The following is a 23208-nucleotide window of genomic DNA, read 5'->3' as shown; positions in this document are numbered from 1 at the left end:
CCTTTCATCTTTTCACACAGACAGGCCGGGATGTGGCCGAAGGAGGACTGTGTTGGAGGGGGAGGGCAGCTCTGCTTGCCAGTGACTCTCTGTGTGACCTTGGGCGAGTGTCTGTCCCTCTCTAGGCCTCGCCTGTGGCTGAAGGCAGTGACGTGATCAGTGGCTGCGTTTCTTGGCACTTGGCCTTCACACGAGCCTTGTGGGGCCGGGCGTCTCCTCCATTTTCACAAGGGCTGATCTTTTTGGTCTTTGACCTCCACTTTTTGTCTCCGGACTGCAGGCTGGACAGAGATGGGCTTGAGCTCAGGTTTCGCACCTGGGAACTGGCCACACAGTGCGGAAGATGAAGCTGTGAGGGTTTTGGTTGTGCAGGGCCATGCTCAGGGGTTAGCGCCATCTGTATGTCATCTCTTGGCTCCACCTGCTTAGGTGCTGCTGTCTCCATCCCTTCCCTGGCGGGTGGGCGGGTGCTGGAGGGACCTGCCAGCGGCCTCCAGGGAGGACATGCCCCCCTGCTCCCAGCTCCTCCGACACTCATGTGGCTGGGGATGAGTCTATAGTGTCTTGGGTTTTAGGCCTCCAAGCCAGCTTGGCCTCACTCCCTGGAACATAGATATGTGCCCACGCACACACACCCATGTAAGCCAAGGCCTCCGCCTCAGCTGGATCCTGGCTGGTCCTCAGCTGTGGCTGCCATCAGCACAGGGGCCTCCTGACTGCTCCCTCCCTGCCCCCAGTCTGTCCTCGCCTCCACATCTCCCCAGGCCAGGCTCTCTCACCATCCTCAATGGCTGCCCGGTGCCTCTGGACAGAAGCCAAGCCTGGCATTCAGGGATGCTTGGGGATGCCCACTTCCCCCACTCCCAGCCGGTGCCCCATGAGCACCTGCCTGGAGTTCCAGGCACAGTGGGTTTCCCAGCCTCTGTCTTGCTTATGCTGTCCCATTGCCTGCACACCTGTCCTGTCCCATTTCCCCCTGGCCACCATCTCAGGCTTCTACACTCTCCATAGATGACCCCCCCAACAGATGCTGGGGTGGGAGCCCCTCTGGGCCCTTCCAGCCCCTGTGCTTGCCTGTCTCTGACTGAGAGCTCCTCCTGGTCAGATGCCAGCCCTGGTTTGCTCACTGCTGTGTTCCTAGCACCTAGCACAGACCCCAGCACATAGTAGATGCTCAGTAAATATCTCCTGACAGGAGAAGGGATGAGTGTGGCCCAGCCAGGGCTAGTGGATGGCGAACAGTCCAGGCAGAGGGACCAGCATGTGCAAAGGCCTCAGGGCAGGAAGGAGCTGCTATGTGGAGGGATAGCAGGTGGCAGGCTTGGCAGAGGAGGGAGGGGGACCAGGGCCTGCAAATTGGGACATCTCTATGTAAACTGTGAAGTGCAGTGCCAGAGGAGGTGCCAAGCCCACCCCACAGCCTCAGGCTAGAGCCTGCCCACCCCTCCACCCCACTCTGTAGCCCTGAGCCTGGTGGCTTCATGTAGACTACTCACAGCCAACCACCTGGGCAATGGCAGAGCTGGTCTGGAATTCCCCACTGAGTGTCTGTGATGGGTCCAGCTCCAAGGGTGAGCTGGGCTGGGGCTGGGCATGGCCGATTGGCCACCACTGAGCCAGAGCCACCAAGGCTGTGGGTGAGGTAAGGGCAGCACCCCTGATCCCATGTCACAGCTCTGATCTGTAGGTCCCTGGCCAGTCGTGTGAGGCCAGGTCTCCCCCACATTCTCCCTCCTGCCCTCAGCTGTGACTTTGACCCAGATGGAGGCAAGGAGGGAAGAGGAAGTTTCTGGAGACAGAGGACTGTGTACAACCAGTGCTCACCATCCCAACGATGTTGACATCAATAGTATCTATCATCTGCTGGTGCACTGGGCTGGGAAGTTGTCCCTGTTGGGGTTCCAGGACTGGCCCAAGACTATGTATATAGTCAGTGGTCAATAAATGTTTGCTGTTCCTTAACAATGATGAAGGTATTAAGCAATGAGTTGCTGTTTTACTAATAAACAGAATATTTTAAGCAAAATAATGCACAGAGTTACTATCCACCAGGCCAGACCAGTAACTCCCACCTACATAACCCTGGAAGCTGGTGGGGTTGTTACCCCCATCTTGTGATGGGTAAACTGAGGCACAGAGAAGGCAGGGTCACATAGCGATGGGAGGAGTTGGAACTTGAACTCTTGTCTGTGGCTCCCAAGTCAGTGTGTTCTCCCGGGCAACTAAGTGGTGCCTACTCTGTGCTGGCCATGGGCCATGGTCGCTGCCCTGAGGGTGGGGACAGACACACCCAGAGTGGACTTGGGATGTGCCTCCATGGGGGTGTGTCAGGAAGCACGTAGTGGAGGAGGTGGCGTTTAACGGACAGGGAAGATTGGGAAGCTTGGGACAGGGGGTGAGCACTGCTGCTGGCAGGGGTTCCAGCCTGAGCAAAGGCCCCGAGGGGTGGTTAAAAATAAAGAGCACTTCAAAAGCTCAATAATGAAACCACTGTGCTGGCCACTTCCTCCTGAGGTCTTCGCCGCTGAGCCAGACCCTTGAAGCCGGCGGTGGCTTCAGGTGGAAGAAGGCTTTATCTGTGCTCGCAGAGCCGATTCCTGTCCGAGTTGCCCCCTCGCCGGTGAGAGAGCGTGGAGGGGTGTGACTAATAATGACAGCTCACACATGCTGAGCACACAGGACCTCCTTTCATCCTCGTGTGCGCCCGCTGAGCGAAGTGCTATCTTTAGCCCATTTTGCAGGTTGGCATACTGAGGCTCAGAGAAATGGCGCACTCAGGGTCATATATCTGAGAAGTGGCAGAATTGAGACTTGAACCTAGGTCTGTGGGGCCAAAGTCTGTGCTTTTAAGCTTTCATCTCAGCTCTAGCAAAGCCCAGAACTTTCTGTTGGACCCCTAGGGATGAATTTAGTGATGTGCTGGTAAATATGTAACAACCAGCTCTTTGAAAGAAAAAAAAAAGATTTGATTTGTAGCGCTTGCTGATTTCCAAGGTGTAAATACTTCAGTGTAGCTGATATGAAGCTACCGATGTGACGTCATTAATATGGAGTTGGGAAGAGACGAGCACAGTAAGTTCTTGCAAGCGGCAAGAGCCAGCTCCAGCACGTCACTGGATGAATATCACTCCCCACTCCAGCCCAGTATGGCCAGGAAAGGCCTTCAGACGTGTCTAAGGAGTGAGTGAGGGCTGAGAAACCTGCTCCTCCAGCCAGGGCCCCGCCCTGGTCCTGGGAAGCTGCGTTAATCTTTAAGCCAGCCTTGCAAACAAGTGCAGCCGTTTCACCAGCCCAGGCTGGCTGCTGCTGCCGGCTCTGCTGCCGGCTTGCTGTGGGACCTCAAGCAGTCCCTTCCCCCTCTGCCCCTCTGGCCTGAGCATATAACCACAAGCCCTGCTATTCACTGAGCGCAACCCTGGCCCCCCTCACACTTGTCAGTTCTAACCTTCCCAGGAATCTCCTCTGGCCCTGTTCACGCTGGTTTTCTAGGTGAGGGGACAGGGCTGGGGGCGTGGATGGACTTCTACACAGCATAGCACAGGGGCGACTCACCGAGATGTGAACCCGATGGGTCTGGCTTAAGGCCTTGCTCACTCCCGGTTTCCTGGAAGGTATGTCGCACCCCGAGGCCTTTGCCTCCCACATTCTAGGTGCTCCTCCCAGCTATTCTCTGCAGGGCCCTTTGTCCAGGGAGGAGAATCCCAGACCCAATGCCACTTTGACTGGCTGGGCCTTAGTTTCCCATCTGTGAAATCGGAGCACTTTCAAAGAAGGAACATGGAGGCAGGTGGTGGTGTTTAAAGCTGGATTCAAGCCCACCTTTCCCTGTGCCAGGGTTCCGGGAGGACAGGTGAGGAGCTGAGGGTGGGATGCCCACCCCCAACAGGGCAGCCCTGGAGCCTGGGCCAGGGGTTCTGGGGGGAGCCCTTGTGGCCTAAAGCAGCATTTCCTCAATGTCTCATTTTTCTGTAATACTTCCTGTCCCCTGGGTCCAGAGGTACTTGGTCTCTTTATTTACTCGGAAGTGTGATTGCTGCTGAACTGCCAGTGTGAGCCCCCCCTAAGCAATAATATCCAGAACTCGCTGACTTCTGATGGGCTGCCAGTTTTTTTCTTATGCACTTAAAATGATCACATGTCTATTAAAGTAAACGTTGCTCTTCCTTGCCCTGTGCCTCCCGCCCCAGTCCCCACTTTGAGAAACTCAGGTCAAGGACAAGGTCCAAGGTCCAAGGCGGGTTCTTGTCCAGTGCCTCAGTTTCCTCATCTGTACAGGTGATGCCCAGCCGCCCAGCCCCGGGGTTGTTAGGATTAAACCCTCCTGTCGACCTGAGCGCTTGGCATGGCGCCTGGCAAGGAGCGAGTGCTCCATTCGTGCTGATGTTATTATTACTAATAATAATTGCGGGAGAGGTGGATTTGGGGCATACCGGGCGGGTGGGTTGGGGAGTTAGGGACAGATGGGGACCTGCGGTGGAGGGGGGCGCTCAGGCGCGAGTGGGGGGCGGGGCTCCTGCGCCCGACCCCGCCCCGCCCGGACCCCCGGCTCGGGCCACGCCTGGGTCTGTCCCAGGTCACCGGCTGAGAATCCGTCCCCGCGCTTCCTCCTTCCTCCTCCTCCTCCCGGCTGCCTGCCGGGCCCCTCCTCCCTGCTCGCGCGCGCCCTCCCTCCTCTTCCCCTCCCCGGGCCGCCGCCGCCGCCGCCGCCTCCCTTTCTCTCTCGGTCCGTCTCTCCCGGCCCGGAATCCATTCCGGCCCGCGAGCCGGAGCGGCCAGGCCGCCGTCTGCCGACCCGCTGGCCGTCCGGCGGTCCGCCCTCGGGCGCGTCTGTCCGCCGGTGCGCCCGGCCGCCCGCCGGCCCAGGTGAGCGGCCCCCGCCCCTCCGCGGGCCCCCAGTCCCGGCCTGCGCGGGGGCCTCCGGCCCGCGACCACCCTGGCGTCGGATCGCCGGCCCGCGGCGGCTCCTGTCCGCCCCCCGCGGCCCACCCCCGGCCGAACCGGGGTCCCGGAGCGCAGGGCGGGCGCACCGGGACGCGCCCGGCGCGGCCTTTTGTTGTGATGCCGCGGGGGGAGGGGGCCGGGCGGGGGGCGCCGGGGTCCTGGCCGCGCGGGGACCCCCTGCAGCTTGCGCTCCCCCCGAGAGCCCCCAGAAGAGCCGGCGAGCCGGGCCCTGGCCCCCGGGCTAGGTCTAGGCCAAATCTGAAATCTGAGCCGGTCGGCGCCGCCTCTGGTCGTGGCTGCTGGGCCCTGCGCCCCCCGCCCCGGTGGGAGGCGGAGGTCCGGCGGGACGGGCTGAGGGGCCCCTGGGTTGAGGCGCTGGGTTGGGCCACCAGGACCTCCCTGCCTTCGTGGGGCCTCTGGTAGGGCCTGGTGCTGCCGGCCCAGAAGGGACTGGGCCAGACTGCCTTCGGTTCCTGCTGCCCCCAGCCCCCAGCCTTGTCCCTGAGCAGGCCCAGTCACTGGCCCCCTTGAAGTTGGCAAAAGTTTTGGGTGTTCGCCACTGGGCCAGGTCCACCTGTCTGTTTGGGCTGGGGCTGAGGGTGGTTTTGAGTGCCCACCAGGGATACCACTTGCTTTGCTGTGTGTCCTTAGGCAACTACCTGCCCTCTCTGAGCTGGGGTCCTCATTAGTAGCAGGTGGGTCCCGCTGGGATCTCGGGGCTGGTGGAAGGATGGGGGTGAACAGAAGGGACTCACCTGTGGGGTATCTGCTCAGCCCCTGGTGCTTTAGGTGGACTGAAGTGCGGAAAGAGCATGTGTGTGTAGCCCTGACAAGGCTTCCTGAACCTCATGGACTCTGTACAATTGGGGCAGTGGTCACTGGGCCGCCTGGGTGAGTCCAGGCCCAGCCCCAGAGCTGCTGGGATCAGACTTGGTTTCAAGAGTGGGCCAGGCTGGGAGTCAAGACAGCTAGGCTTCTGGGCGCACTGGGCGACCCGGGCCCAGGGACTGCCTGTCTAAGTCCCCATATGTGAATTGAGAATCCTCAGGTGACGATTCTGTGCGCTTCTGCATGGCATGGAGGGGCTTGGCATGTAGTAGGTGCTCAATAAATGAGTCCTTCCCTGGATGAACTGCCTAAGAAAGATAGGCGGGATGTGAGGTTGCTGGCTGGAGTGGGGCTCAGCCCCAGAGGAGGATGGATTGGTGCCCGAAAAGGAGAAAGAAGTCACCCAGCGTAGTCCTGCCACCAGCAGCTGTGTGACCGTAGGCAACTCACTATTCCCTCTGGCTTCAGTTTTGCCAAGTGTAAATGGGCCAATAATAATGATAGCTGCTGACATCTATTGGACATAGAAGATAGGGACTCTTGTTTATCCTCATTTTGCTGACGAGGAAACGGAGGCTTAGAGAGGAGAAGTGACTTGACCAAGGCCATACCGTTTGAAGCTGGAATTAGGGCCTAGACCTCAGAGACCCCAGTCTGGCTGCCCTTGCACCCCTGCCGTGATGGGGGAGCAGGGCTTGCCCAGTACAGAACCAGGCCCGCGGCAGCATCGGAAAAGACTATGCTGATGAGTGATGGCATGGAAGCCACGAGGCCCTTTTGGTGATGTGGTGATGTGGTCTTTCCACCCAGGGAAGTGATTTATAGTGTGTCACCTTTCTCAGCTGACTGTCTGCCTAGGCCCTCCTGTGTGCCCCTGGGCCTTTGCTCCTGAACATGTCCCACCGCGATGCGCTCTCCTCCGTGAGCCCGTTGTCTGCTCTTGCTCTGTGAGACTTAACATAGACCCGCCTCTCTTCTGTCCCCGAGCCTCTTCTTGGAGTGTGAATTATCCCCAGCACACAGCCTAGCTCTTGCTTTTGCTTCTCTGATTGTGACCTGGGGGCTGGGGGGTGGGTGATATCTGGCCCCCCAGAGCCCCAGGGACCAGAGAGGAGATGGCTCAGTGACCTGCCGATGGACCCCTCCACCCCTCTGGTCCTCACCTGACCCCATTTTCCCAAACCTGCCCAGGTACAACCAACCATGACCCTGTATTGAGCACCTACTATGTGCTAGGAGCTTTGGACTCAGGCTGAGCAGTATTGTGACGGGGTTAGCTGTGAGTGGGAATTGTGGGGGGCATTCGAGGCTTCTAGGAGGTGGTGTCTGAGCTGAGGAGGAGCAGGAGTTCACCCAACAAAGAAGGGGGGAGGGAGCTCTTATTTCCCCTCTTGTTCAGACACTTCGAAGGGCCCCTGGGGTTGTGGGGAGTGGCCAGCCTGGCTGGGTACTTGCTGGGGAATTGTGCATAGGTCCTTGGTCTCCCAGAAATTTGAATCTGGAGGGTGAGCCAAGTAGCAAACAAGTTGCCAGATAAATTAATATATAAGCACAGATATGATAAGGGCTCCGAGAGAGAGGCCAGGGGTACTAAGGAATCTTGAAGGAGGTACGTAGGAATAGGCCAGGCATGGAGTTAGGGAAAGGGCTTGCCAGGCAGAGGGAAGTGCATGTGCAAAGGCCCTGAGGTAGAGAAGTGTGTGCTGTTGTGGAGAAACAATGGGAAAACCTGTTGGGCTGAAGCATGGAGAATGAAGGGGAGGGGTGTTATCAGCAGGGCTGGACCATGCAGGGGGCCGAGTGGTCCTTGGGCAGGAGTTTGGCCTTCATCATCACATAGGGGGACTGATTTGTGTCCCCTGTGTGAACAGCCCCATGCTGGAGGCCAGAGGTACAGAGCAGACCAAGGCACATGATGGAAACAGATCTGTGGGCTGGACTCTGACATTCTATGGGGGCCTAGATCAGATCTTAAGAGGAGGAGGCATTTGAAGTTGGGCTTTGGAAGTGGGATAGGAGTTTGCTAGCAGGAAGGCCAGAGAGGGTGAGAGCCAGGGCTTAGGGACGCACAATGCAGACAGGCTGGAAGCCGGAATGAGGTGGGGAACAGGGAGGGGTCGGCTGGAGAGATGGAGACCAAAGACGCGGTAAGGGCTCGGGAGTCACTTCAAGTTCTGACTGTCCCCGCTTGCTGTGTGTCTTTGGGTCACTCGTTGTATCTTTCTGAGACTAGTTTCTTTGTCTTGAAAATGGGGACAATAAATATCTCCCTGCCAGGTCAGGGTTAGAGGAGGGCTGTTATGCCTGGCACCAGTAGATGCTCAGAAAACGGGACCTGCTTTGTGCTGTGTTACATTGGGCAGATCAGTTGGCATCTCTGGGTCTAGCCTCGCCAGCTGTGCGGTAAGGCCTTGAGTGACGATCTCACTGAGTTTGAAGGTGCCGGTCCAGGCAGGGCTGGCCTAGGAGAGGATGTTGGCAGCCAAGGCCACCAGTGTGCTGGGTGACCTTGAGCTCTGCCCTGCCCTCTCTCCGCGTCTTCTCTGGCAAGGAGGCTGCACTGGGGAGAAGGCCATAGGTCTAGCCCAGCCCCGCTTCTTGAAAGTCTGCCCTGGTGAGGTTGGCCCCATTTTCCAGCTGTAAATACTAAGACCCAGAGAAGAAAAGCCACTTGCTTAGGGTCTCCCAATTGTCAAGTGACAGGGCTGGGACTAGGCTGTAGGGTTCTGGGCTCCTAGTCTAGTGCTCGGCACCACCAGGAGCCTCCCAGGCCTCTGCAGGCTGCAGAGCCACTACAGAGGGCCTCAGCACCCCCGCTCTGGGCCTTTTGACCAGAGCCTCACTTCCTGCCCGGGCTTGTGGCCCCTGCACCTCTATCTCCCTTGAGGTTCCCACAGGCCTTTACTTCTCCTCCCCTGCTCACCCCTTTATCTCCATGGGAAACCTCTCTGGTTTCCCCTTGAATAGCTCCTGCGGTGGGGGGGGCACTTCCTCTGGGGAGTCTTAGTTTCCTCATCCATGAAGTGGGATAGTGAGTCATGGTTCCTGAGATGTCCCAAGAGGACAGAAATAAAGTGCTTTGCACACATTAGGTGCTCAATAAATAGGGCAGAGAAGAGCCAGACCTGCTCAAGTTCTGCCTCCTTTGGCAACGGATGCCCCCTTCCTCTGATTCCGTTTCTGAAGCTGTAAATGGGCATAGGGCTTGCACCTAGTAGGGCTAAGGAGAGGATGATGGGAGGCTGTGCCCAAGGCCCTCACCCGTGTTCAAGGCCTCATTCTGAGCTGTGTGTGCAAAGGCAAGTCACTTAGCCTCTCTGAACCTCAGCCTCTGCACACCTTCCTTGTGAGGATTAAATCAGCTAATATATTCCAGTGACTTGAATCTACTAGATGCTCAGTATATTATACATTTTTCTTTCTCTGTTCTCCTCCCTTGTGGGAGTTTAGATATTATCCAGTCTAGAAATGGCCCAAGGCTTAAGTCCCCCAGACCTGGAGTGCTGTGTTGAGAAGCATTCTGAGGTCCAATCTTGGCTTCATGGGAAAGAGTGCTGTGATAGATTAGTAATGTCTGCCTTGGGTGGAGGATAAGAGAGTATTGTACATTTGCCATGAGAGTGTGTCATTCCTGATCTATTCTGACCTTCTCTTTTCACAGATGAGGGAATTGAGGCCAGAGAGACCCAGGGCAAATCATCCAATTTGGGGGGAAATGCAGATCTCTTGTCTTGTTCCAGGACTCACCCCAGCCAGCCAGCCTGCCCTTTCCCCCAGTATACCCGGGTGGGGCTGAGTCGAGGGACAGATGACTGGGGAGGACCCCAGAGCTGGAAGCCTTTGGGACCTCCATCTCCCTACTCCTTGCTGTGGGTCCTTGGGCAAGTGACTTCCCCCCAGCCTTGGTCCCTTCCATCCTCCCTCCCCCTAGAACTACCCAAATAAGCTCCAGAATAAAAGGAGAAGCTGGAAGGGAGGAGAAGTTGAATGATCTTGGCCAAATCCCCTCCTGGTTCTCAGTTTCCTCATCTGTACAGTGAGGGGACTCCCCTCCCTGAGGTTCCCAGGCGGAGGCCTGGCCTGAGTCCTCTGTGGTGCCCATGTGGGGGCATGTGCGGGGCAGGTGGATGGAGGTGGCCGTGGGGCTGTTGAGAGACTCCAGGAATTGGGCTATGAGGCCAGCACTGGCAGAATTGGGGTGCCGGGGGTGGCAATCGGGCTGGGGTGGCATTAGGAAGCGTGGCCTCCCTGGCAAGGTCTGATTAGCTTCTCCAAGGATGCCTTGTCCAAATTTGTGGTCTTAACTTTTACTTCGACTGATGTCAATATCTTCACATCTGATGTTGTACACTCCCGAGCTGGGCCATGGTAAGGTGACCCATTCCATCCTTGCAGAACTTTTATTCCTGTTACACAGAAGAGGAGACTGCGGCTCATAGGAGTTAAGGGCTGAGGCCACAGTCATCCCAAAAAATGAAGTGTGAGCTCAGACCTCTGGCTTCTGAATGACCTGTGGGCATCTGATTCCTGCTGCGTGTGTACCCAGTACGCACCCAGGCTGGACTCTTTCCCAGGTATAGGATGGGTGCGGTGCTGGGGGCAGGTGACCCTGACCCTCTGGGCTTCCAGCTCTGGCTGTTGGATCTCCACTCAGACCCGGAGTGCTGAGATCTTGGATGCTCGTGGATGCTCGTGGATGCTCGTGGCATGATGCTCGTGGAAGTAGCAAGGCCTTTGAAGCCAATTGTTTCTGGGTTTGAATCCTGGGTTGGCCCCTTGTTTGCTGTGTACGATTGTGTGAAAATGACTGCTCAGAGCCTCAGTTTCCCCATCTGTGAAATGGAGATAACAGTGCCAGCTTTGACAAGGTGGCATGAGGCTCAGACGAGCCAATGTGTGCCAAGTGCTGGGGCACAGGGCCCGCACTCAGGAAGTGCTTGGTATTTACGAGAGCCTGTGATTAGGAAGGTAATTCCCTGATGCGGCAGGAATTCTGGGCCTCTGCGGGGCAGTTGCTCTGGGGATCCCCAGGGCTGTGACTGGCACCTTTGTCTGTGGTTGGCTTGTCCTATGGGGCAGGGGTTAGGGGAAGGTTACCTGGAGACGGAGGCTTGGTGGCTGGAGCTATTGGAAGTGGCCAGCTCCATCCAGCCTCCCCGAGCCCCGCTGCTGCCTCAGCCCTTGTCCACATGTGACCCACCAGAGCTTCCCAGTGCCCTGAGCCTCCACTTGGCATTCGAGGTGCTCTCACCAGATGGACTCATCTCTTCAAAGATGGTTACCATTTGAGCACTGTGAGCCTCTTTGAGCCTCAGTCTCTTCTTCTATGTATTAGGAATGAAAGTTCTTCGCGTCCTTGCCTGCCTGGCCTGACAGGCAGGGGCTGTTCCTGCCCCTGTCTTTTCGGGAGGCGGTGAGGCTGCGGGAGAGGCAGCCATGGGCCCAGGCTCCACAGCAAGGGCTCCCAGAGGTGCTGTTGGTCTGGGCCAGAGCTCTTCCCTCTGCCCTGCCCTGATCACCTCCCACGTTCCCTGTCACTCAGGTGACACTGTAGCCTTTCTGAGCCGTTGGCGATCTTCCTGCTTGCCCTGGGTCATCCGGCCTCCATGCCTTTGCCGCTGCAGTCCCCACTGCCCAGCACGCCCTCCCTCTCAGCGCCCTGCCGGTGGCCGGGATGCCGCTGGCTCCAGAAAGCTTTCATCAGCCACCCCCTTCCCCTCCCCAAGCCCACACCGCCCTCCTCTGCACCCCCCTGTCCCTTCTTTGCCCTTCCTCATGGCTCCGGCACATTCTGCAGTCATAGGATTCTTTCTGCCTCTAAGGGAATACAATCATCACTCCCAAGGGCACAGAACTTTACAGTTTACCAAGAGCTTTCCACAATCACCTCTGAGCGTCTGCAGCAGGGCTCAGCGAGACAGAACGGCCATAATGATCTTCACTGGGCAGATGAGGAAACTGTGGCCTCAAGTCGGGCTCGTGCTAGTCCTCTCTCGGCTTGGGCTCTTCCCCCCACCGAACCCCCAGTTGCCCCAGGCAGGAATCCCTCTCCCGGAGCCCCGTGAAAGACTTGACTTATTGTCAGAAGGAGGATTTGGAATTTCAGAGGGGTAAAGTGACTTCCTTGAGGTCACACAGCCCTGAAGGGGCAGAGCTTGGTGCCTTCTAAGCATCAGAGCAGAGGCAGATCATACCACTTTCCCTCCCTTTCTGGAAGGAGCATCAGACACAGTCAAGATCCTGCAGGAAAAATGAGCGACCGTGGGCCAGCCCTTGGGGTCCTTCGGCAGTCACTGATTCCTCCAGCACAGAGTTGAGCCCTCGCTCTGTGCCAGGCAAGTGGCATGTCCCATCCTTGCAGCATCCCTGCGAGGTGGTGGTCCTGGCCCCATTTCACCAAGGAGGAAACCCAGAGAAACAAGGGGACTTGCCCAGGGTGGTCCAGTGCATGGATTTGAACCCAGGCCCCTGAGCACTGCGGGCCTGCCCTGCCTCACCTGGGCTGAGCCTTCTCTGCACCCCCCTAAACCCATGGCCACTCCCCCAGCCCTCCCCACAGTTCTTCCCTGGGGAGCATGAAAACCAGGAGACTTCTCTACACGCAAACATCACCCACTAGCCGTGTGACTTTCATGAGTCAGTTTAACCTCTGTGCCTCAGTTTCCCCATCTGAAAAATGGGCCTAATGGCAGTACTCACGCCATGGGCTTGTTCCAAGGATCGAGTGAGGTATTGTGCACAATGCTGCCAGCAATGCCAGCACGTAGTGCACACTCAATACATGTTAGTTGTTATTTTATTATGATTTGTATTAACCTGGGGAGGAAGAGAAAGACAACCCCAATATCCAGATGGGAAAACCGAGAGGAAGGAAACAGCATCCACCAGGTCACAATGGGGGATCACAGCCCCGAAGGCTCTCGGGGTACATCCCACTTTCCAGATGGGGAAACTGAGGCCTAGAACCTGAGAAGGGACTCAACCAAGATTCCGATTTCTTGCTTTCAGACTAGGTTGAAGCCTGTTTGTCCACTTTCTTGCTCTGGGACTGTGGGCACGTTGCTTCCCCTTGCCGAGGCTCGGTGTCCTTATCTGGGAAATGAGGGTAATAAATAAATGTGTCCAGACCGGGGCCTACGATTGATCGTCTACATCAGCAGTTAGTCTGAGGCCTGGCCTGGAGGCAGCACTCAACAAACAGCTGCAAGGAAAAAGTTCCTGCCCCTTTTCCAAGACTCGGTTTTCTCATCTGTGCAATGGGTCTGTGCATATTATGGGGGAGACAGTTCTATCACATCCCACCAGTGTGGCTCTTCAATCTCTTAGCAGCCACTCTAGGCAGGGGGGAGGGCCGGGGAGGGCAGGTAGGGGTTCCTGTTTGGACTGGGTGTGTGTGGCTGTACCCTGTGGACTTTGTCCCTGAGCTGTGCCAAGTCCCCAAGGTTGGGCCTGGTTAGGAGGCTGAACCAGGCTCCACCAAGCCTTGTGGGTGCCCTGTGGCTGCCAGCATGTGGGTGCTACCACGTCACCTGGTCCACCTGCCCCCTCTGCCGTGGGCCCTGGATAGTGGCTTCTCTCCCCGAGCCTTGGTTCCCTCACCTGTGGGCAGGAGACTTTTCCTTCTAGGGCCGTTGACAAGCTCATTCTGCCCAAATGCCCGCCCATGCCTGGTTTATAGAAAGCACCTAGTTCTTCATGGGATCTGTTAAAAAAAAAAAAAAAAGAAAGAAAGCAAAAAAAAAGCTGGTGTCACGGTTAACTGTCAACGGTCCCGGCTGTCAGGATGGGCAGGGTGCTGACTGGCAGGAAGGGGGAGCGGCGTCTCAGGCAGAGAACCCACGTGAGCAGAGGCTTAGAGGGGGGACAGTTGAGGGAGCACCCCATATCCAGGTGGGTGAAGTGGGAGAGGCCCCCAACCCCCAGGGTTTGGACAGGCCCTGAGGGAAGTGCCAGGCGTCGGCACGCTGACTGCAGCGACATGCGGTGACACTGCCGCCCTGCCCGCCAAACTTCAGGTTTCCTTTTGAAGCCTTGGGAGCTGCCGCCTGCCCTCCCCGCCCCCACCCCTGCCAGGTGTTCCCGAAGGCCCCGGAACCAGATGAGCCATAGTTCTATTTGGGGACAATTCTGCTGTTCCCGTTTCTCTCCTGTGCCCTAGTTTTAGAAACAACGTGGGTTTGGTTACCAGTTGGCCACTTGCAGAGAGCTCCCCGCTCCGCCCACTCTGCCCACACCTTAGATCTGTGGCCGTCGTGGCACAGTGGGATCCAGTGTTGCCGCTGGGAGTTGCCCCTGGGCTCCGCACCTGAGTTCCCCGGGCAGGGAGTTGGCAGCTGGACTCTCAGTTACCCATGGTGACATCTGGGCCTTGTGATGAGTGCTGAGGACCCCAAGAATGTACTTTGGGGGCGGCCTGTACTCTGAGGAAGCCAGGCAAAGACCCTGATCCTTTCCGTGCCACAGGGTGGGAGCCATGGGAACGGTGGCAGCCTAGCACGGTGCCCGGAGAGCTTCCCAGAGGAGGTGCTACCTGGCCTGGGTCTTAAAGGGTGGACGGGAGCTCATGAGAAAAAAAAAGGGTGAGGGTGTGCCAGGAAGAAGGGACCCTGTGTGCAAAGGCTGGAGGTAGCAAAGAGCTTGGCGTGTGTGTGTGTAGCTCGGGGAGGTGGGGAGCAGCAGGTCGTGTACAAGGTGGTGTAGAAGGTGACTTGGTTGATCAGGCAGGGCCTCTAACCCTCACCAGGGCACTCAGGCTCTGGCCTGGGGCCGATGGGAGCAGGGTGGTTGTGGTTGGCCTTTTGTGCGGGTGTGGAGGGAGGACAAAAAGAAGGGTGAGACCCAGCACAGCTGCTCAATTACTGTTGCCAAGTAGAGGCAGCCCACAGAGGCTGGGGCTCGAGACAGGGATCAAAACTCCCTACCTGGGGCGGAAGGTAGGGGCTGATCTGGGCCTTGGAGGGGGTGGGTCAGGGAGGACTTCCTGGAGGAAGAGGTACTCTGATGCAGTAGAAGGATGGGAGGGGTCTCTGCGGGGAGGCAGAGCTCAAACAGGGACTGGAAGGTACCCTGTAAGCAGCTCCTCATGTTGGAGCCCCGAGGAGCCGTGGAGTTGTGACTTGGGAGGGTGGCTGGCACCGGTCGGTGGAAGGCCTGGCCCTTGGGCAGTGAGGAGGGGCCCCTGGGCGAGACAGATTTGTCCGGCACTGGGCAGTGCCTGGCCCACGGGCAGTGTGGGTTTGGGGAGGCGCCCCTGGTGGCTGTACCGAGAACCGGTGGGCCTGGGGCAAAGGTGGGTGCTGGCCAGGGAGCCTCTGCCCCCCGCTCTGCCTGCCTGCCCGTCCTGTCCTCGTGGCCGCCCGCCTGGCAGGAAGAGATGGAGACGTGCTGCGGCCCGACGGGCAGGTTCCAAGGCTGCCTGGCCGTGGGGCACGAGGAAGCCTCGCCAGGCAAAGCTGCCCCGCTCGGGCGCAGGGCCAGCTTGGTTGCCCACCCCTGCCTCTATAAAGACCCCTCTACCGGCTCGAACCCAGAGAGTCCAAACTCTGGGCAGGGCGAGCTGGGAGCTGCGGCTGCTGACTCCGGTGCCAGGGGGGCCTGGGTTTGAATCCGAGCTTTGTTACCTGCCGGCTGCGAGACCTTGGCCAAGTGACTTTGCCCTTCTGAGCCTCAGTCTCCCCATCTCCAAAAATGGGGGTCACCCTAGGGCCTCCATCCTAGGGCTCCTGAGAGGATTAAATGAGATTTTGGAGGAGTGTGCCCAGCACGGTGCCAGCCTCTGGGATCCGGCTTCTGAGCTGTCGCCCCAGCTGGCCGGGGTGCGGGGACCTGCCGGGCTGTGGAAGGCGGCTTCCGGTCTGCCCTGGCTTCTCAGAACGGAGGACAAAGCCCCTTTGTGGCGGGACGGATGGAGCCTGGGAGCCCCCCTCCTCCTCACTCAGTTCCCCCGGGGAAAGGGCGCTTCCTCAGATGGAGAGGATGGGAAACGAAAGTTGGGTCGTGCAGGGGGAGAGGCCAGGCTGGCTGCAGCTGCTCTTGCCAAGGCCTGGCTGGTGAGCTCGGGGGGACCCTTCTCTTCTCTGGGCAGCAGGTGCACTGGGGGTGCCCTCCGCACCTATCCACCCACCCATCCATTCATCCATCCGTCCGTCCGTCCATCTGCAGTACCCTCCCCGTGCTGGGCTGTGCACTGGCAGCCAGCGTCTGTCCCGGCCTGGTGGTACCCAGGCATCCCAACTGTTTTGAATATGACACCCACCACCGAGTGTTCAGCTATGGGAAAGACAGAAGTGGCCCCTTCTTCACGAGACATGTACTTACACTGTGTGTTACGTCATCAGAGCTGTGGTTCATGCTGGGAAGACGCTGAAGGTCCTCACTAGGGCTGGAGCATGAGGGAGGCCTTCCATGAGGAGGTGGCTTTTGAACTGAGACTCAGAGAGAGCAGAGTCAGCTGGGTGTTTTGCCGTTTAAACAGCTGGTCAAGAAAGGCCTGTCTGAGCAGGTGACACGAATCCTGAAGACTAGAAGGAAGTGAGGGAGGGAGGCGCGTGGATGTTGGGGAAGTGTGCTCTGGGCAGAGGGAACAGGGGTGCAAAGGCCCTGAGGCAGGCGTGTGCTGGGGTCTTGGGGAAAGGGCAGTAGCCTATGCGGATGGAGCAGGACCAGTGAAGGGGGCGGGGCCGGTACAGTCGCTTTAGGGCCTTGTGGGGATTTTGTCCTTTGTCTTAGGAGTGTGGGACTGTGAGGTGTGTGAGCAGGGTTGAAGGCTTCAGACGGGCACTCAGAAAGGCTCTCTGCCTTGTACTGGGCAGCCCTAATCCTAACTCGGTTAGGATGTGGTGGTGGAGGGAGGGAGGGAAGTGGACTCGGGGTGTGTGTGGAGATGGGACTGACCGGGGTTGGGACTGGGTTACCTGGGGGTGTCGGGGGCAAGCAGAATCATCCTGCCTCTGTCGGGCAGCTGGTGCTGAGGGGCAGCGTCCTTTCACAGACAGCTGTGGGCTTCTGGTCCGTGTTTGCTGCCTCCCACATCCACGTGGAGACACACAGGCCCAGTGGCTTCCCGGCCTTGCCCCGAGGGCTAGACAGAGTCCTCTAGTTCCTGCAGCTTCAAACACTAGGTGAAGCCAGCTGGATCGTACCCATTCTACAGATGGGAAAACTGAGTCCAAGAGTGGTATGCCATGGCCTGGGTTACACAGTAGGGCTGGACCTTGGCCTCTCAGGGCCCAGGGAGCCTATGGGTTTGGGAACTATGAACCCTTCCCCCTGAATCCCAGCTAACAACTTCAGAGTGTGCCGGGTGTCAGAGCTGGACTCTCTCGGGGAGATGGAAGCTGCCCGGTGTGAGCCCGGGGGTGGGGTCAGGAGGCCTGGACTCCAACTCGCCATATGAATTGGCCCTCAGTTCCTGTGCTCTGAGATGGCCACAGCAACGGTCCCCACCTCACAGTGCTCTTGGGAGGACCACGTGGGACAGCGCAAAGTGCCACCCCCAGTGCCAGGCACCCAGTCCGGGTTCAGTAGTCAGCAGGAGTTTTGATTATTGTTTCTGTGGGGAGTGCGGGAGTACGTGTGACCCCGGGCCCTGGCTGTGTCCACCCCAGAGCTGGGCTTTGGGCAGGGCTGGACGTGCTGAGTGGCCTCTTCCAGATAACTCAGCACCTTGGCACTGAAGGTCCTGGGATCCATGGCCAACAGCACTTTCCACATGGGGAAACTGAGTCCAGAAGGGCACCTGGATAGGCTCAGGGCGACACAGCAACTTGGGAGAGAGCGGGGTTTCTATACCAGGTCACCTGCCGCCCAGCCCCGGGACTCAACTCACCTTGCCCTGCTCAGGCGCCACCCACTTCCGGGCCTTGCCCTCCCCTCCAGGGCTTCCTGCAGGGGTCCTAGTGGGACGGGGTTCTGTCCCCTACACTGCAGGTCTGGGCTGGGGTCCAGAAGGGTCCCCCTTCCTGCCCACAAGGAAGCTCCAGAACAGCTGGGGCTGGGACAGCGTGAGTTAGTGGGAGCGCTGCGGTCCCCTGGCTGCAGTGTCACCCCTCCGTCTCTGCCGGTGCCAGCCCGAGTCCACAGTCCTCCACCCGGCCCCACCTGCAGAGCCGGTTTGAGGCCCGTCAGCCCTGAGCATGTTCACACCGTGACCACGGGACCAGACGTGTCTGGCTGCCCTGGCCTGCCGGCCCTGCTCGCTCCTCGCGCATTCCTTGCTCATTCAGCAAACATCCCCTGGGACCGAGTTCCGGCCGGGCGGGGCTTGGGGCCTGGAGTGGTTGGTGGCAGCCTTGCACACTGCCCTGAGTAAGCGCTGGTCAGAGGCCACAGAGACGTGCCAGGCAGGTGGCAGGAGAGCGCAGTGGTGGGGGCATAGGCTGTGGGGCTGGACAGACGTGGGGCTGAGGCCTGCCACCTCCTCCTCCTGCGGGGCCCTGGGCGGGGTCCATCCATCCATCCATCCATCCAGCAAATATTTACTGAGCCCTGCTGTGTGCCAGCCAGTGTTCTAGAGGATGCAGGTATAGCACATAACCAACCAGACAGAAGTCCCTGCTGTGGCAGAGCTCACATTCTAGAGGGGACATGGGAAAACACAACAAATAAGGCAGCCGCACACATGGGCTGTAAGAAGGTGGAAAGTGCCCCGAGTCCAGCCTCGAGCAGGAAGGGGGTTGCGGAGGTTGCAACTGGAGGGTGGCCAGGGGACACCTCCGGCACCTCCCGGGAGCTCACATCAAAGCAGGGGCGGGAGGAGCCATGCAGCTCTCTAGGGAGGGAACGGCCAGTGCAAAGACCCTGAGGCAGGGCAGGCCTGCAGTGTTGGAACAGCAAGGAGGCCAGGGGAACAGAGCGAGTTAGGGGGAGAATGCAGGGAGGTGAGGGCAGAAGGACCCAGGGGCTGGATCAGGTGGGGCCTCTGGACCATTCTGAAAACGTTGGCTTTGGACTTGGAGTGAGATGGGGGTCACAGAGGAGGGTTCTGGCTCTCATCTGGCTGCTGTGTGGAGAGCAGACTGGGGAGGGAGGCGGGGGCAGGGGGACCAGGGAGCTGGCTGCACGATAGCCCCACGGGGTGGGGGGGTGGTCACGGTGTGCCCGGTGGGGGCTCGTTGTTGGAGAGGGAAAGGGGCAAGCATTTTTTTTTTTTTTTGCAATATTTAATTTAATCCCTCCTTTTCCACTCTCTACCCTGGAGGCGTATTACTGTAACGAACCCTCCTGAACCCATTGCTGACCCCAGCACCAACCCCTCCACACCCATTTTGTCCTACCCCCTCTCCCATGTCACTTTAAAGCAAATCCCAGGTGTCACCTTTCATGTGTAAATACTTCAGTGTGCATCTCTAAACGACAAGGACTCTGTGTTTAGAAAAGTAGCCATTGAACCATAATCCATCTAAAAGAAATTAATACTAATTTCTTTAAAATTTAATTAATTGATTGATTATTTTTGTAGAGACAGGGTTTCCATATGTTGTCCAGGCTGATCTCAAACTCCTGGCCTCAAGCCATCCTCCTGCCTTGGCCTCCCAAAGTGCTGGGATTACAGGTGTGAGCTACTGCACCCAGCCAACAATAATTTCATTATATTGGCAAAATCCTCTCCTCCCAGATATATTTTGATGATGAAGCTGATGCCTCTGGGCCTCCCTCTTCTTGCCATAAAGTGAGGTTCATAACAGCCCTGCCTCCCATGCTGTTGTGCAGTAATTCAGGTAAGAGAGTGAGCACAGGGCCTGGCACACAGTAGGTGCTCAACACGTAATAGCTGCTACTATGACTTTGGTTGATAGCAAACACTTGGGGCACCCTTGCTAGGGTCAGGGCCTTGTCCTGAGCACTTCACCTATATGAATTCATTTAATCCTCACAACAACCCTTTGAAATAGGTTATTATGTTTATCCTTGTTTTACAGGGGAGGAAACAGAGGCACAGAGAGGTGGAGTAACTTTCCCAAGGTCACACAGCAAGGAACATCCAGAGCAGGATTTTGAGTCCAGCTCTTAATCCCCATGTGATGGGGGTTGTGTGAGCCCAGAAAAGGGGGGTGCCTCTCTCACGTCTCTCAGCCTAGGGGGCAAGCAAGGTCAGGTACTACCTGTGATCAGGCCCAGAGGGTACCCTGGGGTTCATGGGGGGACATGGTGGTGGGGTGGGGTGGGTGACGTGCAAAGGCTTGCAGGCTGGAGGATAGTTAGAGTTCAGGGAGGGGAGGAGAGAGGGAGGCAGGAGCTTGCAGCAGCCTCCTCCGGCCGAGTCTGGCCTTGGCCCTGTGCGCAGCAGGCAGGGGTGATGAGGGTTTGGACCATCTTGCTGGCCACCGTCCCCCCACCTCCAGCGCAGAGGTTGCCAGAGACCCCATTTCGTGGATGAGTAAAGGGAGGCTGGACCCTCCTGCAGCCACACAGCCAGAGAGGACCATGTGGAGGGGCCTGGCCGCTGTGTGCTCCTGCCCACCAGTGTCCCTGGAGGGACGTGCCTGCACGGGCGTGGGCGGGGAGGAGTGGCACTGTGTGTTCCCCGAGTGGAGAAGCAGCCAGAGCGGCTGGCAGGAAACAGCGGGTGCCGTGGGCAGGGGCCGGCTGGTGCCTGCACCCCCGAGGGCCCGTCAGCCATCAGCCAGTGGGGGTGGGGCAGCTGGGGGCCCCGGAATTGATGACCTTAGGCTGGGAGAAAGCGAAACTTGTCACCTCCTGATACTGGGGGCGTCTGCTAAGGGATCCTTGACATGCCTGGCCCTCTGGGTGCAGGCACAGATGCTGAGGCCCAGGTGGGGTTGTGACTTGTCACACAAGATCCGATGGGGGCCTTCCGCTCACCAGGCCGGGCCGTGATGCCCTGTGGGCCCCTTGGGGCCGGCGTCTCCCCTTCTAGCTTCTCCTTAGCACAGCGCTCTGGGGCCTGGTGCCCCAAGAATCTTACCTTTGGTGCCAGTGCCCCCTGCCCACACCCTTCCTCAGGGCAGGCCTCAGCCTCGCCGTGTGGCCCAGGGCTGGGCAGCCCCCTCTCTGAGCCCCAGCCTCATCTGTGAAAGGGGATGTCCCAGTGGCTCCCTGAGGTTGGGACTGTGACCTCCCGGCCTCGTGAGCTGCCCTGCCCACCTCCCTTTGGGGCTGCCTGGTGATGGACTCTGGGCTAGCAGCTGGGGTCGGGGGTCAGTGAAGCTCCCCCAAACCTACCAACCTCACCGGCCCCAAGAGGACCCAGCAGCCCGCTTCTCGGTGACCACACTCTTGGCCATGGCCTTGGAGGAGGGAGGGGTGGTGGGAAGTAGGTATGGGGAAGGGGGAGCCACACTGTGTGCCTGTCTTTCCCCCATTTTGCTGCCGAGGAAACTGAGGCTGCCTGACTCAAAGCGACCGGCCCCCTGCCTTTGTCCTGTGGCAAGCGGTCCCATCCACCTGGACCACACTCCCGCCTTCTCTTCACAACTGCCTTGCCTTTGGGCCTCAGCCGAGATGTCTTCTCCTCCGGGAAGCTCTCCGTGGTTTAGATGTCTCCTCTTGCCCTCGCAGAGCTGGAGATGGCTGTGCTCTGATGGGATCGCTGTGGAATGGGGCCTCTGTGCTGTGACCCCCCCACCCCCAGCCCCAGAGGCCTAAGAAAACCTTCATGGCCCCCCTCAGTTTTTTTGGCCTTCCCAATGTGAATTGCTGAACAGACCCCTTTTGGGGTCTCCCCTGAGCCTCCTCATGTCTGGGCCAAGGGCCAGCAGCCACCGGTCAAGCCGGGACTCGACAGGCCCCTGCATTCTGCACCCCTGCCTCCGGCCGCCGTGCCCCCTCTGGGCTGCCCACCGTGCTCTCCCTGCAGGTGCAGTGGGGGGTAGGGGACGGGCTGTGGTGTCACTCAGATCTGAGTTGCACCCCGGCTGTCCCCTCTCTGGCTGGGGCAGCCTCCTGGAGCCCCTGTGTCCTCGTGTGTAAAATGAGTGTGGCCACAGCTTGCGCCAGGGCTGCTGGGAGCATTGGAGGGGTGGCGTGGACCCCAGGTGGGAGGGCGGGGGGCGAGAAGCCCGGGGGGAAACGTGGGCCTCCACACCGCGCTCAGCACACCCCATTGCACCCCAGTCTGCACCAGGGCAGCTGACAACCGTGGGTTCCGGGGAGCGGCTGAGTTGGCCCCGGACCCTGCCAACAAGACCCTGGTCCCGGCTGCTGGCCTTTCCCAGCAGCTCTGGGTGGCAGCCCCTGCCAGGGAGACACTCAGAGGCGCGGGGACTTGTCACGCAGCTGCTGGGAAGTGGGATCCTAGGCACATCATCTAATCTGTGTGTGTTTCAGTCTCAGCTGTACGGTGTGGTAATAATGGCACACAGTAGGTGCTAAATAGATGCTAGCTGTTACTACTGCCATTACTCAGATTCTCCCTGAAGTCGCTGTCCTTTCTACATTTCTACACTTGTAGAAAAACACCCAGTTGAGCAGGTAATTCTTCTGATGGTGTGAAGGACACACAGAGAACCAGGGGACAATCCCTGCCCGTGGGCAGCTTCCACTGGGGTGTGGCAGGCCACACAGGAGGCAGGAAGAGCATGTTGGGCCCAGAGGGGATGCAGTTCCCATCTGCAAGATGGGCAGGTTGGGCTGGTGCCCTCTCGTGCCCTTGCCAGCCTCAGTTTCCCCCTCTGTGGACAGGGCCACTCCTGCTGGGGGCCTGCCCCATAGGGCTGTTGAGAGGAGTATGTGGCACCAGCCCTGGGAGCTCCGAGAGGTCACACACTCACTCCGGAGTGGTCCTTCTGAGGCTCCTTGGCCCAGTGCCGACACTAGCCAGGCTCAGCTCAGAGGCCCACAGGGCGGGAGGGAGAGGTCTGCTGAGCCTGGAGGCTTGGGGCTGCTCCCTGCCCTACTCCGGGCCTGCTGTGTAGCCTTGGGCCAGCCACTCTTCCTCTCTGGGCCTCCATTTCCCCTTTGGAAGATGGGCTGGTTAAGGGACTCTGCTTAGTCCCTGGTGTAAGGACTTCCTGCCTGAGCCCAGCTGGGCCCAGTGGGCTCAGGGAGAGGTGCCAACCGTGGCCCGGGGCCAGGAGAGTCAGGGGCCACAGCCGGCCCTCTGCCGTCTTGGATGGTGGCCCAGGCACCTGACACGGCTTCTCTGAGCCTCTCTCTGTCCCCTCCTCTGGAAGAGGGGGCTGATTGTCACTGTAGCGGGGTCCTGGTGAGAACTGGAGAGTTGACTGTGACTATGAGAATGGTAATGCTGGCAGTGACAGTAAGGGCCCCCCTTTACCCAGCGCGGCGTGTGTGCCCAGGCTTTGCACGCATTGCCTCGTTCACCTTCGCCACTGCCCGAGGACGATGTGGGCATCTCTGCGGTTCCAAAGGAAGCTTTGGTCAACTTGCTCAGGGTCCCCCGTTAACCATGATGCCCCCACCTGGCTGGAGCAGGTGCGTGATGCAGCCTTCTGCGTCTTCTGGAAGATGGATGGCCAA

At 58.8% G+C, this 23208-nt stretch overlaps 1 protein-coding gene across 4 annotated transcripts in view; it reads left to right on the top strand.

Moving 5' to 3' along the window:
* Window positions 1-3541: 3541 nt before the first annotated feature.
* Window positions 3542-23208, top strand: part of SRC (SRC proto-oncogene, non-receptor tyrosine kinase) — a 54485-nt gene continuing 34818 nt past the window's right edge. For 2 of the 4 annotated variants that reach the window (XM_045528615.1, XM_045528616.1), the window contains exon 1: window positions 4722-4863. The gene's annotated coding sequence lies outside the window, so the exon portion shown is untranslated. Of the gene's footprint in view, window positions 3612-3780; window positions 3851-4721; window positions 4864-23208 lie in introns of those variants that run through there. The other 2 variants (XM_045528619.1, XM_045528618.1) reach the window with 2 other exon arrangements.

This window comes from Lemur catta, chromosome 17 (genome assembly GCF_020740605.2).
Source record: "Lemur catta isolate mLemCat1 chromosome 17, mLemCat1.pri, whole genome shotgun sequence".
NCBI classification, from domain to species: domain Eukaryota; kingdom Metazoa; phylum Chordata; class Mammalia; order Primates; family Lemuridae; genus Lemur; species Lemur catta.
This window is presented reverse-complemented; position numbering and strand designations above follow the sequence as displayed.